Here is a 21,112-nt window from a genome sequence, read left to right on the forward strand (position 1 = left end):
AGGTATGTCACTCGTGAAATTAGTTATATCAAGGATTTTTTGAGAAGTATATTTTAAATAAGTACTCATATAGAATGACTCAAAATCGCAAAGAAAATGGGGGGTCAGTGTGCATCCTACCGAGCTAGGGTACAATTAAGTTGACCTTTTTGCACTTACATTGTAACTCTTTGGTCAATCACTTTAATCTTTTATCATATTTTATCAGATGTAATTTTGGCAATAAATATAATCTTATTTTACGTAAAATAGTTTAAATGATATTTATCATTGAACAAATCATGCAAATTAATGTGCATAAATTATTGTGTGACCTTTTTGCACTAAAAAAGTACCATATCTGGGGTATAAAATATCTAAATAGGCAATAAAATATTTTCTTGTATCAAACTTTTTATGACTTAAGTGCTGATCGGTTGGAAGTATCTTGCCGTTTAAAATTATGAAAGAAAAAGTTGGGGTCAGTGATGTAAATTTTGAGATATTGGTCAAAATTTGCGATTTTCAGGCAAAAAACGGTGTAAATTTTATCTTGACTTCTTTAATATATCTTTATTTCTTGGCGAAGTGTTGAGTGAATGTGTAAAATTTATTCTAAAAATATAAATTGAGACCTATATTTAATATTCATAGCATGTCATAAAGGAAAATTTTCTCTAAGTAAAAATATATGGGGCTATAGTTCCAAGACATTAGATTTAACAAATGTGGAGATTTGAAGAATTTTCTTCTAAATATCCTTCCACCACAAGAAATAGTCCCTCATAAATCTTGCTTCTTTATGAATTTCTGAGCAGTTTTTTCATTGAATGTTGAATAATTTGCATTGTTTAATTTAAATATGTTATAAAAATTGAATTGTAATAAACAGTTTTGAAACTAAGGGTTCTGACTGAACTTTTCTAAAAAGCTGACGAGTGACATACCTTAAAACGAAATGTTTGAATATGGTATAACATATAAACAATTACGCGTTAACATATATTAAATAATTGTTAAAGAAATTCATAAAAATAAAACATACCTTTGATTTAAAATGTAGGAATCCTCCGTTTCGGATAAATGTCTCTTTCGAGAGATGGGTTGGCTCTGGGTGTTTTCTTCTTTAGGAGAATTTCTATATCAATATCAATGTTAAGTTTTATATTAAAAAAGTGGGGTTTTCTTATACATGTAATTATAGAAAATACATTTAACTTATTTCAAATAGTAATATATCTCTTATTTAAAAATATTGTAATTTTATTTTTGTATTATTTTTGTAGAATTTATACTCAATTTTCTTAGCATTCAACTTACCCTGGTTGAAATGCATTAATGCAGAGTTCCTCTCCTAATGCCACCCATTCGTCCTCAAAATCCTTAAAGGTTCTTGCCTTTTCCTGATCCCTTTTTTTTTTAAAAAAAAATAATATAACATTAACATTTTTTAAAGCCAAAATTAATGTTTAAAAAATATAACAAAATATATAAGGGGGTATTTATATAATATATTATCAAAGATGATCACAAAAGATTGGAATTTTTTTAAATTAATTTAATTTAACGCTTTATTATTTTAACATTTAAGATACATATAATATTAGTTTTACAAAATTTTAAAATTGAAATAGGAAAAATACACTTACATCATGTCTAGATATTTCTCCGCCATTATGTTGGAGGATTGTCCTAAGCTTATAATGGTAATTATTCGACTGATGGTAGAGTGAAGGAAACGGCTCGTATTTAAAGGTGTTCGCTTTTGGGTGTGATCTAAAACGTGATTTTACAAAGGTGGACATGGGGCTAAATGTCCTTTTGGGGTTAACATCGATAAAGTCCCTTATGGGGGTCAACATTGCGAAAGTCCTAAAAAAGGATTAACGTTCATGTCAAGTCAGCACGGTTGAAAATTGCGCCAAAACTGACGTGCGTCTGTTGCGTAGCATTTATCCTCCTACGGGTTGGCTTATTTTCTAAAACTTCTTAATGCAAAAATTCAACTAATGACAACAGAATTTTAATAAACTCTTGACCAATAATAATTAAAATTTATTTTAAAAAGAGCCGAATAAATTCAATTATTTCCCACATCACAATCCATCAATCGACAATTCCATATCGCGATCGAGTGATGTTGTATTTAACTGGAGTTATTAAACCAGATAGTGTCTCAGATATAGTAGTAGTAGTCATAGTTATTCATGCTGAAGCTCAGAAAAGGCATCAAAAGTCATTTAACATATAAATAAAGATTATTAATTTCAAAACGGAGAAGTTGTAAGGAAATGAGTTGCTGGTCTTGTAATATCTATTATTACATTTTGTGGAATGAATTTGAATTACTCTATTCTGCAATTAAATTAATCTTTGTTTCTCTATTTTGATGTTTATGTGGAATAATTTCATTTTCATATCCAGAATGAAAACTGCGCCAAAACTATCACGCGTCTCTTGTGTAACTCCCAAGGATACAAGTTTATCTATACCTGCATTAGTGTTAAGAAAAAAAAAAGTTTGTCAAGTTTAGCCTTGAAAATTGCGCCCAAACTATCACGTGTCTCCTGTGTAACTCTCAAGTTCATCAATACCTGTGTGTTCAGTAAAAAGTTTGTCAAGTTTAGCCTTGAAAATTGCGCTAAAACAAAAATACACCTGTTGCGTAGAATTTATCCTTCTTCGAGTCGACTTATCTTCTAACACCTTATTAATCTAATAATTAAAATTATTAACATACACACCCCTAAAATTTTAATCAACTCCCGATCAATCAAAATTAGAATTTATGTAAAATAGAGAGCTGAAAAAAGTACAACCACTTCCAATATCACAATCCATCAATCGACAATTCCATATATCACGATCGAGCGATGTTGTATGTAACTGGAGTTCTTAAATCGGATTAAGTTTCAGATAAAGTATTAGTTATAGTTATTCATCTTAAAGCTAAGAAATTTTAAAAAGTTATTAATTTATTTTAAAGCTCACAATTTAATTCAATTCAATTTATTCACACAAATCCATGTAAATGGTACATGAAATATATAAACATATAAAACATACATGTATACGTGCAAAGGACAAGGCAAAATTGTAAGAGTAATTAAGCTGACCAAGGAGAACAGACCATACTATTAATTTATTAATAAATACACAGAATCAACATCATTTTGGCACATGACTTCAAAAAACTTTATGGTGGTTTTTTTTGGATTAGAGCAAAATTTTTAGTTAAAAAAATAATGTCCTTTTCTGAATTAGGTTGTAAAACATGACTTAGATAAGCTGATCCCTGACCTGTACCAAAAAAAGGTTATCTATAAGGTTATAAACTGGATCATTACCTTATCTCTCATCCCTCCCTCCAAATAAACAAAACATTTTCTGTTGACAATTGTTTACCATACATCTTTTATGTGTCAATTTCTAAACAGACACTAAAACAAAAAAACTCATTTAAGTGATAAATGATGTTATTCTATGTGTCTGGGGAGATGTTGACCTGGGTACTTCGCGTGCTTTTTAATCACGTGCATATATGACCTGGCCAAAGTGTGCAAGATGGACGGCAGAACAACATTCGTAATTATGCTCGTAATTATTATGTCATGGATCGTTATGGTACAAAATGCACCTGTAGACCGAAAGGTGCTAACTTGCTACTGTCGCGAAGTCCGTGTGAACGTGACTGAGGTTCGAGGAGTATTCGTTACTTCATGCAGACTGAACCGTGTGGTTGTTTTTTGGTGACCCGACCATGATTAAGATACGGGATCTTCATGGTCATATTTGCGGTAAGTACAAATTATACATTTTTACAAAATTTAAAAGCATATAAATTAGATTTCGACTCCAACCTCCCCCTTTTTTTGTAACATTAAATCCTGAATCCGCCACATAAAGATCATGATGTACGTTGCATCCTATAAAAACCTTTTTTGGCGTGTGTATAAAAAATGTACATTTTTTTATTTTAAATATTGAAATTGTAGTAAGTATTATTTCAAAATCAGTACCCCGAACACTTTACAAGTGGCTTTTGCTACGTCACGTGGTATTATTGATTTTTCTGCTAAAGGCGTATGTGCATGTGTTAACCCCCCCCCCCCCTTATTACGGTAATTCCAGAATATAACACATGAAGGTCACAGTGTGCCGTTGAATGATCCTTTTTATTTTTTAAGTATATATTAATCGTTAGTAGGTATCATATAAAAAGTTGTAATCAAGTAACCTCCATACTGAATAGTCGCATAACAAAAACGTGTGGCTCAATTGCTACGTCACGCGATATATATTTTTTTTTTTTTGCTTAAGGGGGTGTGTGCGTGTAAACCCTTCCTGTTTACGGTAATTCCCGAATCCGCCACATGAAGATCAGACTTTGCAATGAAATTATGAACAATATTTTTTATTTCAAATAAATGAAACGGTAGCAAGTGTTACTACAAAATCAGAAACCTCCACTACCCCGACACGAGACACCGTGAAGTTGCAATCCCAGATGTGTCTTGTGTTTCGTCCTATTGATTTTTCTGTTCAAAGACATACATGTAACACCCCTCTTCTTTTACACATAAAGAAAACTGTAGTATGCGTCATTATAATAATCTGTTGTTTACAAGGATAATGTTTTTAGTTCATGATTTTTTATAGAGGCAACATTCAGTCCCACGGCACCTAAGCATACCACGATCGGGCAAACAGGAATATACCTTTGAAATATTATTTATTATTAATAAGTATCAATCATGGTTGTTACATATGTGACATTGCTATATCTGTAGTAGTAGTAGTAGTAGTAGTAATGTAAAACAATCCTTTTATTTATTTTTAAAATGTAAATTAAAAGAAAGACATGTAGTGTATGTGTGTGATTAAGATAAACTGTAGTTTAAAATAATATCTCCCATATTTAATAATTAGGTCTTTCCACCTTTCTGTGGAAAGACCTCTTGAAATGCTTATGTTTATTATTATTAAGTCTTTCCACCTTTCTATGGAAAGACCTATTGGTTTCCTTCTGTTTCTTATTATTCTTCTTCTTATTTTTCCGCCGCAAGATTTTGAGTTTCAAGATTTATCGAGAAGATTTATAGTTCATGAGAATGTACTTCGTAAAAGATTTTTGCAGTTGACCCTGCGTATATAAACTTTGACCCCTTGAGGAGTTACATCCCCTTTCGCAATAAAAGCTTGTTATCACTACTCCTTTGAAACCGTAAACCGTAGAGATACGAAACCTTCACCAATGTCCTCGACTAATTTAGGGGACTCTTCAATCTATTCATTGCGAAAGTATTCGTCGACCCCTTCAAGGAGTTATTGCCCCTCCAAGTTTTTGATTTTTAGAAATAATTTAAAATTTTTAAAACGATAAGTCGTAGAGACATGGGACCAACTGCATAAGATTCATTGACCTTTGACCTTAAAATATATTCAAAGGTCAAGGTCATTCAAAATATGAGAAATAAAGCTCTTTTTATATCTCTTTTGTCTTTCAACATGTACTAAATATCTTTGCATCATTAATATGTCCTCTTAAAACTATTTCAAAGATTTCATACTTGTCCCCTAAAATTTACCCCTTTAAAAGTCATTGCCCTTTTACTGAAAACCTTGTTATCGCTACTCCTCCGAGACCGTAAACCGTAGAGACACGAAACATTCACTAATGTCTTCAGGGTCTTTAAGCACAACTTCAATCTTTTCAGTGTGAAAGTATCCAATGACCCTTTATATGAGTTATCACCCCATAACGTCTTTGTGATAACTATTAAACCTTATTACTTGAAAACTAAAAGTCATAGAAGCTTGTGGTCAAGTGCAGTGTTACCCTTGACCTTTGACCTTGAATATTTGTTCAAGGTCAAAGGTCAAGGTCATTTCAAAATTTTCATTTTTTTTTCTATCTTTCAAGCCATTTATGGATTTTTATTGTATAAAAATTAACTTTAGAGAGTAAAATATGAAAAATATATGAAATTTAAAGAAGGTGGAAAGACCTCTAATTGTTCAAGAACAATTGGTATACTAGTTAGGTCTTTCCACCTTTCTGTGGAAAGACCTATTGATTTTTTTCTGTTTATTATTATTATTCTTATTATTATTATTATTTTTCTTCCGCTGATTTTTTGTTTCGACATTTATCGAAAAGATTTTTTGTTCATCGTAAAGGTCATAAAAAGTTATGAACAAATTTGACCCAACGCATATAACCTATGACCCCTTTCGCTAGAAACCTTGTTATCACTACTCCCCCGAAACCGTAAACCGTAGAGATACGAAACCTTCATCAATGTCTTCGACTAACTTAGTACTTGCTTCATTGTATCATTGCGAAAGTATTCGTTGACCCCTTTTATGAGTTATTGCCCCTGAAAGTTTTTGAAGTTTACAAATATTAAAATTTTTTTTAAAATGATAAGCCGTAGAGACATGAAACCAACTGCATTAGATTCTTTGACTTTAGACCTTGAAGTTTATGTCAAGGTCAAAGGTCAAGGTCATTCCAAATATGAGAAATAAAGCTCTTTTTATAGCTCTTTTGTCTTTCAACATATACAATATATCTAAACATTTTTAATATGTATTTTTGAAACTATTTCAAAGATTTCATACTTGTCCCCTAAGCTTAACCCTTTTAAAAGTTATTGCCCCTTGTGCGAAAAACCTTGTTATCGCTACTCCTCTGAAACCGTAAACCACAGAGACATGAAACCTTCACTAATGTATTCAGGGTCCTTAGACACAACTTCAATCTATTCATTGCGAAAGTATCCGGTGACACCTTAGATGAGTTATCGCCCTTTAACGTCATTGCGCTTACCGGGTACTAGTAAACCTTATAACTTTAATACTAAAAGTCGTAGAAGCATGGGGTTAATTGCAATGTGACCCTTGATCTTTGACCTTGAATATTTGTTCAAGGTCAAAGGCCAAGGTCATTTCAAAATTTTTAAAATTTTCATTTTTTCCATCTCTCAAGCCATTTCTGGTTTCTTTTGTAAAAAAATAAACAGTAGAGAGTTAAATATGATGAATATATGAAATTTAAGGAAGGTGGAAAGACCTCTAATTGTTCGAGAACAATTAGTCTACTAGTTATTATTATTTTTCTTCCCGGACTTTTGAAACCGCAAGACCTATTGAAAAACTTTTTAGTTCATGATACTGGATATCAAAAGTTATTCCGAAAAACGACCCCCCCGTGTTTGACCTATGACCTCTTACAAAGTTATTGCCCCTTTCGCAAGAATAGCTTGTTATCGCTACTCCTTTGAAACCGTAAACCGTAGAGGTACGGAACCTTCACCAATGTCTTCGACTAATTGAGGAGACTCTTCAATCTTTTCATTGCAAAAGTATTCATCGACCCCTTTTATGAGTTATTGCCCCTAAAAGTTTTTGATGTTTACAAAAAATTAAAAATTTTCAAAACGATAAGTCGTAGAGACATTGGACCAACTGCATAAGATTCATTGACCTTTGACCTTAAAATATATGCAAAGGTCAAGGTCATTCAAAATATGTGAAATAAAGCTCTTTTTATATCTCTTTTGTCTTTCAACATATACTAAATATCTTTGCATCACTAATATATCCTCTTAAAACTATTTCAAAGATTTCATACTTGTCCCCTAAAATTTACCCCTTTAAAAGTTATTGCCCCTTTCACTGAAAACCTTGTTATCGCTACTCCTCCGAAACCGTAAATCACAGAGACACAAAACCTTCACTAATGTCTTCAGGGTCTTTTGACACAACTTCAATCTATTCAGTGCGAAAGTATCCGATGACCCCTTATATGAGTTATCGCCCTTTAACGTCTTTGCACTTACTATTAAACCTTATAACTTTAAAACTAAAAGTCGTAGAAGCATGGGGTCAAGTGCAATGTGACCCTTAACCTTTTACCTTGAATATTTGTTCAAGGTCAAAGGTCAAGGTCATTTCAAAATTTTTATTTTTTCTATCTTTCAAGCCATTTATGGATTCTTTTTGTAAAAAAAATTAACTTTAGAGAGTAAAATATGAAAAATATATGAAATTGGAAGAAGGTGGAAAGACCTCTAATTGTTCGAGAACAATTAGTCTACTAGTATTATAATTGTTTTTCATAGAGACATCATCAACCACTACCTTCTCCTCCACCACTGTTCCCGCGACAGACACTCACAGTGAGCCTACACTGGTCTCATCTGGTACAGCAGGTATGAATGAAAAGCCACATGATCTAGGAGTCAGCTTTTTCCCAGAGGCGTGACTTATACTACATCACGTGACATTATTGATAAATTCTCCCTCTGTAGTAATGTATTGTAAACATTTGATTTGGGTTTTTAAAGAAATGCAAAAATAAATAAATAAATAAAATAATTGTATATGTGCATGTGCTTCCAAAAATATGTTGTTTTAGAATGGTAATGTTTTTAATGAGTAATTTTTTTTATAGAGACAACATCAAACGTCGGTGTCACAACACCTAAGCTGACCAAGTCCGGGCAAACAGGTATATACGTTTGAATTATTATTAATTACTTGACTTTGTTGTATCTGTAGAAGTGGTAATGTAAACAATCATGTAGTATATGTGTGTGATTAAGATAAACTGTAGATTAAAATAGTATCTCTCATATTTAATAATATTATAATTGTTTTTCATAGAGACATCATCAACCACTATCTTCTCCTCCACCACTGTTCCCGCGACAGACACTCACAGTGAGCCTACATGGGTCTCATCTGGTCCAGCAGGTATGAATGATTGCATATATGAGTGCTTCCAATAATATGTTGTTTTACAATGGTAATGTTTTTAATGAGTAAAAGTTTTTTTTTATAGAGACATCAAACGTCGGTGTCACAACACCTAAGCTGACCAAGTCCGGGCAAACAGGTATATACGTTTGAATTATTATTAATTACTTGACTTTGTTGTATCTGTAGAAGTGGTAATGTAAACAATCCTTTTATTTATTTTTTAAAATGTAAATTAAAAGAAAGACATGTAGTGTATGTGTGTGATTAAGATAAACTGTAGTTCTAAAATAATATCTCCCATATTTAATAAGATTATAATTGTTTTTCATAGAGACATCATCAACCACTATCTTCTCCTCCACCACTGTTCCCGCGACAGACACTCACAGTGAGCCTACACTGGTCTCATCTGGTCCAGCAGGTATGAATGAAAAGCCACATGACTTATGCTACGTCGCATGACATTATTGATAGTTGTGGTACAAGTGTGATTAGAATAAACTGTTCATGATCCTTACATTTTTTTATAGAGACATCAACCGTCACAGCAGAGGTAACAACAGTAGGAATCACTGTTCAAACAGGTAAATACTTTTTAACTGAATTAACTAATTTTAGTTTCTAATTATCCACAAAATGAGATGGTGATGTGAATCGCTAAGCACTCTTCCATTGAAAGTAATTATGGATTATAAATACTTTTGATTTAACTTTGAAGAACGATAATAATAAGAGAGCAACGTTGACATATCTTACATTTTAATTTTTTTTAGAATCGGGACAGAACATTCTTAAAAAACTCTTGGCGAGTTTGAATAAGCCGTTGAAGGATGGCGAAACACTTACGGATAAAAGTCTTGGTAATAATGTGGTCAATTGTATTACATTGGGTGTTTGTATTTTGATATTTGTATTTTGTTATTCAGTAGGAAACAATGTCATTTTAACCGTAAGAAGTCTAATAAAAAAGTGAATCATATTTATAAGCCAAATAATTATAGGCAAACTTTCCAGTTTGATTTGGAAAACGAGGAAGAAGAAGATATAATGTAATGACTACCCAAAAATTAATAAGAATACTAATAATTATACTTCAGTTGATTTTTTATAGGGTTTTTAGCATTGGCAGTAGCAACTACCTTTACGGTAGTAATGCTGTTATTAAAAAAAAAATGGCTAAAGAAAAAATGTGAGAACCTCATGAAAGATGATAATGTGTCTACCCCCCCCCCCCCAATCCGTTGATGATCCCTCTTCCTCATCCACATCCGATGATCCTAACCTATCCACCATTCATGTTGTTCCCTCCACTACCATTCACGATGATGATGATGATAAAAATGATCAGGCTTCACCCACCACCACTATTAATGATGATGATGACACCAACCCGCCTCCTAGAACAAGTACCCCTTCGTCCCCGAATGTTAACGAAAGCCGAAGACCCCTCATCACACCCCTGTCTTCCGTCACCACCCCCCTAGATGTTGAGGAAGAATGTGTAGCTCGAAACACTAGGTCAAAGCGGCAATTGAAATTTTAGGTCTTATTAACGAAAGCAAAACTTTACATGTAAATAATAGTGGTTTTTATGTTTGACTTTTTACAACATTAAGATTCGGTGTTTAATAATCTTTTTACAACATTGAAATTCAGTTTTTAAATAACCCTTTGATTCATTGAAACTTCAGTTGTTTTTTATATTTGACTTTTTACAACATTGAGATTACTTAATCATCTATTTACAACATTGAGATTCAGTTTTTAAATAACCGTCTGATACATAGAAATTTAGTTGTTTTATTCTAGAGTGGATAGAGATCAAGCACTATTCAAAATATTAAGTGAGTTGTCTTTCTTGATTTGAAAGTATTTTATTGTATATTTTTACCGAACTGTTAAGAGGTAATTTGCTGTTGTTTTCACCGCAAAAAGGTCACAACGTAATTTTGTTGCTCTTTTTGACATAAGAATGTCTCCAAACATTTTAATTGATTTTTTTATCAAAAAATGTTCTCAGGTATTTTTGAGGATTTCTGTTTTTGTTTTTTGACAAAAAATGTCTTTAGGTATTTTTGTAGATTTTGACTGTAATTGTTTTTGTTGAAAGAAAATGTCTTAGTTAGATTGTGAGTTTTTCCTTGTTATTTGCTTACATGTTGTTAATTTTTTTTTAATAAAAAATGTCTTAAGGTGTTTTTATACATTTTTGACTGTAAATTTTTTTGTTGATATTGTTAAAAGAAAATGTCTCAGATAGAGTGTGAGTTTTTCATTGTCATTTGCTTACATGCTGTTAAATTTTTTTTTAATAAAAAATGTCTTAAGGTGTTTTTATACATTTTTGACTAAATTTTTTTTGTTGATTTTGTTGAAAGAAAATGTCTCAGATAGAGTGCGAGTTTTTCATTGTCATTTGCTTACATGCTGTTTAATACTCTAATTAAAAACAAGTGTTCTTATGATTGTTGTTGTTGTTATTTATAAATATATATATTTTAATGTGATAAAAAGATGGGTTTCTACAACATGAAATTGATGTTTTTAAAAATGTAATTTGAAGGTATGGCACAAGACAGTTTACTAAAAGAAATCCTGGATACCTTGGAGGATCCAGACACTGTACAGTTATTTGCTGCAGTAAATGGTCTTCTCGGTGATGTCGAAATCGAGAACCGGTTGAGTGAACTCCAATGGGAAAAACATATCGACGACTTATGGCAAGAGGTTCTGTCTGATATGGAATCCCCTAGCAAAAAAATTCGACATTCGATCGATGACAATCAGCCTTCAACAAGTGAACAAGCTGGGGGTGGGGGGAGTTCCGAGGAACCATTAGAAAAACCCTATTACATTTGGAAGAGAGACACTCGAAACATTTAAGAAAAATTTGGCCCGTGACACCACGTTCAAGGTCAAGTTCAATGAGCAGTGGAGGGGGGATAAATTGTTAGATATACCAACTAAATTGCACGATATGTTCGACGACCTGTTGTCGGAGGCCAGGGGTCACGATGCAGATCTGGAAAGGGTGGTACTGAGTCATCCGAGTTTAAACAATCCGATCCTCGTGCCGCTACAATCCTGGGAAATATGAATGCAGATGTTGTCAGGTCCGAGATCACAAAGGTACTTAATTCGAATGAAAGCTTGCCCGTGGACGAAAATCTGTTGGTCACCACCGGGTCCATCGATTTGCCGAAAGGGGGAGGTAACACTAGAAAATTACCCATCACGTCTCTCTTCGGTCCCAAAAATAGCTTAGAGAGAAAGAGATCACTTTTTCACGTACAAAATGATATAATATTTATTTAATATTTATGTATGGCCATTTCCATTGGTCTCTGTTTTCTGAAAACATGCAAGAAAGTAGATTCTGATGCGTGGATAAGCTTAGTGGAGAAAGATTCCGGAACGATGCTGGACCATGTCATCAAACATCACACTGTTACTCAGTCTTACTACGACAATATCTTAAAAACATCGAGAAAAAAAATGCAAACCGAGTTGGCGATGTGGCTGTGTGCAAGAGCCGGAGTTCCTACCGACAGATACTTAGGTTTGAACGATATCGAACCGTTCGAAACCTTACTTGATGTCTGTATCAACGTTGTGTCCTCTAGAGTAGGGAACAAATTCGTCAGGGTGACAGAGGACCAGGAAAAGCCACGTCTGTATTTATATCACGTGGACACGGAAACCGAAAAACACTGGCACGGGATTGCCAGTATACAAGGATTTTTTAAGACCTCGTATTTTGCCATACTTGTTTAAAACCTTACAAAGATAAATCCAAACACGTGTGCCATCTCGTGTGAAATTTGTTTGCATGACCACTGCCCAAAAACGGAGTTTCAAATCGGTTGCCGAACCTGTGGACGGGTCTGTCGCTCAAAGGCTTGTTTTGAGAGACATAGAAAACAAAGAGTCGTCAAGAAACAGAGTTATCCCCCTCCCTGTGAACTGTTTCATCAATGTAAAAAATGCAGGGTCGTTCTACAATGCTGCAAACGCTCTCCCGACTTACACGTTTGTCAAGAATGGCAGTGCCCTAACTGTCTAGAGTATCAAATTGGAGAACATAATTGTTATCAAAAATCGTGTGGGTCTAATTTAGAAAAAAGAAACAAGAAATTTATTTTCTACGACTTTGAGACGCGTCAAGATGACATCTTTCAGTGTGAGCTAGGATATAGACCGTCTCGTATCAGATGTGACCAATGTGTCAAAAAAGAACGCCAATGTAGACTCTGTCAGAATTGCCGTGATCCGTCCTGTGGTCTACAACAACACAAAGTTAACTTTGCCGTGCTGCAGACCACCTGTCACAAATGTGAGAAAAAGGAACTAGTGGACGGTGCTACCTGTAGTTGCTGCGGGACACGATGTGTCCAATGTTCACGAACCCATAAAGGTGAATACGTGAACCCTCCTTGTCCCGATACGTGTGGAAAAAGAGAAGTTGTGTTTTCGGGTGATGATGCCGCCGAACAGTTCTGTGGCTTTGTCAACAGTAAACACTGTAAAGATTCAATCTTGATTGCTCACAATGCAAAAAGTTTCGATTTATATCCCGTTTTAGAAGTGCTCATCGATCGTTACACCATTCGACCTAGCAAGATCATTTACAATGGTTCAAAAATCATGTACATGCACATTGCCCAAAAATTAAATTTGACTTTTGTGGATTCCCTCAATTTCCTACCCATGAAGCTAGCCAAAATACCCGATGCTTTCGGTTTGCAGGAACTCTGCAAGGGATACTTTCCCCATTTGTTTAATACCAAAGCCAATCAAAACTACGTGGGGCCGTATCCAGGATAAAAGTATTACGGATACGATTTCATGTCGACCGGGGAACGGAAAAAGCTTGCAGAATGGTATGCAACGAAACAAGACGAAATCTTTAACCTTCGAGAAGAAATGTTGCAATACTGTCGTTCGGATGTTGATATATTGCGGCGGGGAATTTTAGAATTTAGAAATCTGATGATCAATGTGACAACTATCAAGGAAAGCACAGTCCAAGCGAACGGAACCATCAAGAAAACGAGTTCGATTGGAGGTGACCCATTTGATTATATCACCATTGCCAGTGTCTGCATGGGGATATTCAAGACTCTCTTTTTGAAGGGAAAAAGTAAAATAGAAATTACCAAAGATGGGGAATTCGACTTGTACGACATTTGTATTCAGAACAATTTAGATGGAATCCGTCTCGGTGATTCTTGGACGTCTCTCGTCGATTTAAGAAAGGACGAGAGTGTACAGATAGTAAAACGACATTTCAAGAGCCCTATAGCAGTCGTACCATCTCAAGGATACACGAAACGTGACAATTACAGCAAGATTTCCATCCAGTGGCTGGAATGGTTGATGAAAAAAAGTCGTCAGCAGGGTAACTCTATTGTCATTTCACACGCTCTCAACGGAGGTGAATATCAAGTGCCGGGGACCAATTATAGATGTGACGGGTTCGCCAAGACTCTTACCGGAAAGGGAACCATTTATGAATTCTACGGTAAGAGCTTGTTATCTAACATTTGCCCCTTCCCCCTAAACTGGAGGGGGGGGGGGCGGCGGCGTATCTGGACTTAATTACGAATGAGTTAAGGATTAATATTGTTTATTTTGGTACAGGTTGTGTGTTCCACGGTTGTCCCACCTGTTTCCCGGACGATAGGAATACCATCAAACATTCGTCTACCAATCAGACCATGAAAGAATTGTACGATATGACAATAAACAGAGAAAAGGAACTGAAAGAGCTTGGATACAAATTGGTCATTGTATGGGAGCATCAATTTAAATTTCAATTGGAGAAGAATGCAGCATTGCAACAATTCGTATCTACCCTACATCTTCAAGACAGACTCGACCCACGTGAAAGTTTTTTCGGTGGCAGAACCAATGCCATTAAACTACATTACAAAGCTTCAGAAGACGAAACCATACAGTATTACGATTTTACCAGTCTTTATCCCTGGACCAACAAATACTGTCGCTATCCCGTTGGCCATCCGACCATCATCACGGACGACTTTCAGGACTTGTCGCAATATTTTGGACTTGCTAAAATAAAAATTCTCCCCCCTAGACAACTTTATCATCCCGTGCTTCCATACAATTCGAATGGAAAATTAAAGTTTCCACTGTGTCGCACACGTGCGGACAGTGAAAATCAAAGCGAATGTACATGTTCTTTAGAAGAGAGATCCATCACGGGTACGTGGTGTACTCCCGAAATTCAAATGGCAACGTCCAAAGGATACAAAATCTTAAAAATCTATGATGTTTATCATTTTACTGAGTCTTCCAAATACGATGTCGAGTCGTGTGAGGGGGGATTGTTCGCTCAATATGTGAACATGTTTTTAAAAATCAAACAGGAGGCTTCTGGATTTCCGGCCGGATGCGATACGGAAGAGGGCAAAAGAAAATACATAGGGGAATACAAAAAAAAAAGAGGGCATCCAATTAGAGTATGATAAAATTTAAAAAATCATGGTTTGCGATGTTTAGCAAAACTTTGCTTGAATAGTTTTTGGGGGAAATTTGGTCAGAGGTTGGGCATGCAACAGTCGGTGTTCTTTCACGAATCGGAAGCCGAAAAATTTTTCAAATGCTCTCAGATCCCACAAAAGTACCCCACAATTTTCACATTGTTTCGACGAACATACTTCAATTAGAATGGAGTAACAACCCCTTATTTACGTCATTTGACAACAAAACCAATATATTCTTGGCCTCGTTTACCACCATGTGGGCTCGACTAAAATTGTATGGGGTTCTCGACAAATTAAACGAGAACGTGCTGTATTTCGATACAGACAGTGTCATCTTCAAGACAAAAAAGTCGGACAGCTTGAATAATTCCCCATCGGTAATTACCTTGGAGAATTGACCAATGAAATCTCCCCACAAGACGGGTACATTGTTGAATTCGTTTCGGGGGGTCCTAAAAATTACACTTACCGTACACTGTCAGGTAAAGAGGAATGTAAAGTTAGGGGTTTTACACTGAACTGGGCAAACTCGAAACTTATCAATTTCCATGCTATTAAGTCGATGATCTGTACCTCACATGACCGACAAATCGAAATTGTCAACCCTTGTAAAATATCTCGAGACGGTAGAAAGAGATAATTGTTACACAGGGTGGAAACTAAAAATTATAAGATGGTTTATACCAAAAGGAGAATTCTTCCTAATTTAGACACGTTGCCATTTGGATTCTGAATGTAAGAAAAAAAAACAAGTTTTTTTATGTCCATGTTTATTGAATACACACAAGTAAAATGATCAAGACACTAGTATTTGTTGTTATTACACTGTCAATATGTAAGCCAGGGAACTTGTTTCTTCTTCCGGCTAATATTGGAAATTCCAGGAGGTTTCCCAACCTTCATCTTCTTCTTAGTAACATAACCTGTTCCAGTTTGTAACAAATTAGTTTTTTCCATTAAGTCACTGTCCGATTGTACTTGATCTTCTGGGGTTTGCCTCGAACTTTGATCGTTTTCTCGTGATGAAGTATCAACAGGTTCCAATTTTTTAAGTAAACGTTCATATTTCACTTTTGGTACAAGTATCATTTCCTTCGCCATTGCCCTTTTAGATGTTGAACAATAGATTTAAGTAGAAGCGGCACTAAAGATATGTTTTTCAATAGCATACGACGTTTCGCCTTGTTGCTGACTTCTCTGGATCCCAAGGATCCGCCTTGTTGCTGACTTCTCTGGATCCCAAGGATCGAATGTATGATTCGTAAGGTTTAAGTTGGTTTATATACTTTTTCGTCAGGGGATAAGTTCCGGTGTAAATGTTAAGTGCTATCTCACTGAGCACATCGTACTGTTCACTGGTCAAGGCTTTAACGATTACTTTTTGCTGGGTACTGTCTGCAAAGACGAGAAAATTTAAGAAAGCCTCATGTTTCTTCACCGTTGGCTTCATGTTTGAATAATGAGATGAACACATCGATTCATGCTTATTTATATCGGTTGGTAAATAATCATCTCTTCACCAGGAAGAATGTGAGTTCTTAACTGGTACTCTCTGTTTTGTGTAGGTTCCAGGCAAACATGTAAGTAACCGAAATTTGGTCGAGTCGCGGATTCATAGGCTGCTTTGAAAAACGGAACTTGTCCTGGTAAGATCTGAGATCCAAAGGTAATGATCTGTCGAGAATCAAGGCAATTCTTAAATAAAATGACATTAAGACAATTCAGGGAAATAGTCCTTACGTATTTTCCCGGAGGATATAGGTTTTGGGACAGCATCACGGTGGTCACGTTTCTATGATTTGATGTCACCATGAACAAATGCACACAATCTTGAGATTGCGCAACTTGTAACATGAGATCATCCAATACCACTATAGTGTGATTTACACCCTCTGTGTACTGTTCTATGTTTTCTTTCGTAGGCAACCCTTGATGTAATGAAAGGTTTGGTATCGTCTTCTCCATTTCCTCGAACATGGGTTGATGTTCAGAATAAGCATATATTATTCTATCAACCGGCATTGAAAACATGCCATTGGCGTTTTTTTCGTAAAATGCGTTTTACCGCTTTGAGTGCTACCACATATCAGAATGGTGGTAGGTGCCGAAAACGGAAGTAAGGAATGAGTATTCCAACAATCATTCATGCTCTCTGTTTCCATGTTTCTCAGTAGCCAAGTTTTCTCACACTGACGCTCAGCGTAGTGTTACTCGGACATATATACTAACAATCTTATTCAATGGCAGCATAAAAAATAACTCCTGTATGCATGTTTCATGATTATTTTAATGATACACAAAATACTCATGCATAAAACGTTTTACAAAATCATCATTAGATTGAATGTCTTTTGAAAATAAAGCATACACTTGATTTAAAGAGTTTTTAAAACACAATCTTGCAATCAAAAATACCAAAACGGAAAGTCCACACAAATCGGAATTACGAGGTTGAAGTTGTATAGACTTGAATTTACATTATACACTGTTCTTCTTCAAAAAGTTTTGAATATCGTGATTGTAATCAGCTGGTGATTTTCCAAGGCTGTCAAAAAACTCTGCTTGGGATGGACTGCGTATGATTATTGACACCCAATGTTCTCCAGGCATAGGAAAAGGTTGTGTATTGACGATGAAGGCACTTGGATGAGGTGTAACGATTTGAGGCAATGTATTACTAGCAAATACACCTTTCAGGTAGCGTCTTAAGCAGGGGTCCATTTTCACCATATTTAGCAGCTGTGTTGAATTCCTGGTTGAATGTAGTTGATGTCACGTGATTTGTCGACTTCCAGTAGAGATGAAAAGGTAGCAAATATGATTGCGTTAGTAGCTTTAGTAGTTGCTTGTTTGAATTTCAGTTCCAATCTGGTGTTTCCCCAACGAATCAGGTTTAAATACTCTTCTCCAAATCCACAAGGATCTATGGTAAAAACAAATAGCGAATATCCACTTCCAAAATCATCGCGAGTGATGATCAGTCCGGCGTCATTGTTCCATTTTCCAGAGGCTTCAAACAAACGGGAGTAAGCTGATGAATACAGTCCCGTTGAGAAGTCTGTTTTCAGCGGTCTACCGGGTACGCTTTCCCCGTTGATGTATACCCCAACGTATGTTAATCCCATATGCTCAAAGTTAAAAGGATTGGTCGTGTAATCCCCATTGACGGCTTTCTGGTCCACCAAAGCTACCACGATGCGATCAGGGACCGCCTGAGGAAAAATGTTGTCCCAGTAAAACTCTGTGGATTCTTTAGGAATAGTATTCATTTTCAATTCATTTCGCATAATGGTATACTTCACAGGGGTTGCTTCTATCTGTTTACTGTGGTTCAACAGAACGCCGGGATCTACTCGCACCTTGGCCACTTTGTACACGACGTCCAGCAACTCTAATTTGTAAGCCGGTGAAGATTCAGCAGACATGATGACACTGGATCTAAAAAGTTTGATGTAAATGTCTACCCCGTTTATCAAATATATTTATCTATATCAAATATGTCCTCCATCAGGTTTCCTTCCAGCTCAAAGACTGCACTTTGCTGTGTGTATCCATATCGCAGGACCAGTCCAGCATTCCCTCCATTGTATGCATTGGTATTACCGAGATTTCCCTCGTCTTTAAAGAACAATTCTGATTGTTTCCGTGAATTGAGTTCATCTTTACCACTGAACAAAATTGTCTTGAAATAAGCCTTCCACGGATAGTTGTTCGTATTGAAAGAAACAAGTTTGTTGTTCAAGTAGACATCCATCCGGGAGAACTTACTCTGAAGGGGCAAATTTACAATGCCTGTTGTTTCATTACTGGTCAGAGCCGTTCGATCTGCTTTCAAAATTCGGGCTTTTACGTACAATTTACTTCTCTTTAAATCGACATATTCTGCTCCCGAACCAGATACTACGATTTCAATGGGTGTATCGGACACTCATATGCTAGAAATCGGTCTTGCTTCTGTAAAATACACTTTTTCGACCGCTACCTGATTAGTTGGAGACGCAAAAAGAGACAGTTCCATGGGTTGAGCTATGTCTTTATTATCACTGCTTAAAAATGCCATTTCTATTGTTTAAAGATACTTCTGTAACTTTCAATTTTAAACTGTTTTTTGGTTCTTGATTGTGCTTTCTTGCCTGGTACACCTCGATGTTTCTTAACTGACTTCTGCTTTGTCTCTCCTGACGCTTTTCGTCGTTTTACAGGTTTAGATGACTTTTTTCTCTTCCTCGGATTTTGAGGTGTTGTTAGCTTCGATTTCTTTGAAGGAATGGCAGAAGATTGCGAATGTGGCCTTTTTATACTTCCATGCACCTTGACGAATGGGGTGCCCTCTTTAACATCCTTGGCATGTTCGACTTTGGCTCTTTCCTCCACGGCAGCTACGGGGGTCATTTGAGTGCTGGTTTGTTGTACTTGTTCTAATTGTGAGTGAGGTCTCAACGGAATGACGTAAGACTTGTAACTTCTCACGCCTCTCCCAATTTGTTTAGGCTTGTATCTATAAGGGTTAAACTTTTTCTCTGCCATGTTCTTGTAAAAAGCTTCCCATATTCTGGGATCACTGACGTAAGTCTGACTATTCATGGTCACAGAACGTAAGGAAACTTCTTAAAATGAAGTGTAACGGTCACCGGTCCGTCTAAGAATGACACTAAGTTCCCGTCTCTGTCTGTTATATATATGCCGATCTGCTCCAATTGCCCGATTTTTACTGGAATGTAATACGGTAGTGTGTAAGTGATATTACCCGGTTTCTGCCCCAGGTATATGCGTCTAAGGAGGGGTGCTTCTTTTGCACCAATAAGAGTTTCTTCACAAATATCACAGCAAACAAACAACTCGGATTTCTTCTTCTCGAACGTAATCCAACTCTCCGAGGAAAATTCTGTCAAAGCAACAGTCCAATATCCGTCGAATTGAATCTGTTTATTCAATTGAACTCGATAGCTATTTGGTTTATTGTCAAAATAATCAGAGCTGTCTGTAGACGTCAACACCATCCGAACGCTCATCTTGAATGAACACATTTAGCAGAAGAAAGGGGCATTTTATTGCTTTTCCAGAGAGCTTTCTAGAATCCATGAATTGAATTTCCTCGGCCATCCTTCCCATTTTACAAGCACTTCTTTGGTTTTTCCACGACCCCTTCTTTTCAGTATTTTTTCCACTCTATAGGCAACATCCTCAGACTGGACAACTTTTTGAAGCTCAGATTCGTAGAAGGTACCTTCTATAGGATCGTCTGCCCAATCTTTTACTTTGTATACAGGTATTTTACCCCTTTTGTATCTTTTACTCACTTTGAAAAATTCTTCGGTCCATTTCTGTTGGTAACCTCTTTGAAAAGGGTGCTTAAGCTGTGATATTCTGACAGCATCTCCAACTTTGAACTTGAAAAATGGTTTAACTCTTTTTTTTCTTTGTTTTCTTTGACTTAAGCAGGTTCTTTTTTAGCGGGTCTGATTTCGTTTTTCTTCCCGAGAGATAAGCATCGTGTCTTATTTCATCAGCATTCCCCTGATTGACAGTGGCTGGGGCATTACCACCCAATGATCTGTGAGGTCTGTTGTTGTAGCTTTTCACCAAGTCTTGTAACACATTCACAAATCGGTAAGTTCTGTTTTTCATGAAATAGCGATACACAAGGTTCTTCATAGTACGGATCACTCTCTCGGCATAGTTTGCTTTGGTCTCATTTTGCGTGTATATGACGTTAATTCCTTCTTTTTTCAGGTATGTCTTTACCCAACGATTTTTGAATTCGCTACCTTTATCTGTTCTAATAGTGTGTGGTTTTCGTCCAGTTTGAAAAACTGATTTTAGACCATCGATAATGTTTTGGTGATGTTTATTTGTTAAGG

The 21,112-nt window shown here is 35.8% G+C and overlaps 1 long non-coding RNA gene and 1 pseudogene across 1 annotated transcript in view; both read left to right on the forward strand.

The window, feature by feature from the left end:
- LOC133198813 (uncharacterized) overlaps window positions 1–21,112 on the forward strand; it is an 801,505-nt gene that overhangs the window by 474,915 nt on the left and 305,478 nt on the right. The window lies entirely within an intron of this gene.
- On the forward strand, window positions 4,635–10,288 carry LOC133198809 (mucin-5AC-like; annotated as a pseudogene).

The sequence above is a fragment of the Saccostrea echinata genome, unplaced genomic scaffold (genome assembly GCF_033153115.1).
Source record: "Saccostrea echinata isolate AGI-Se365-2 ecotype Australia unplaced genomic scaffold, CSIRO_AGI_Sech_v1 ptg000033l, whole genome shotgun sequence".
Lineage (NCBI taxonomy): Eukaryota > Metazoa > Mollusca > Bivalvia > Ostreida > Ostreidae > Saccostrea > Saccostrea echinata.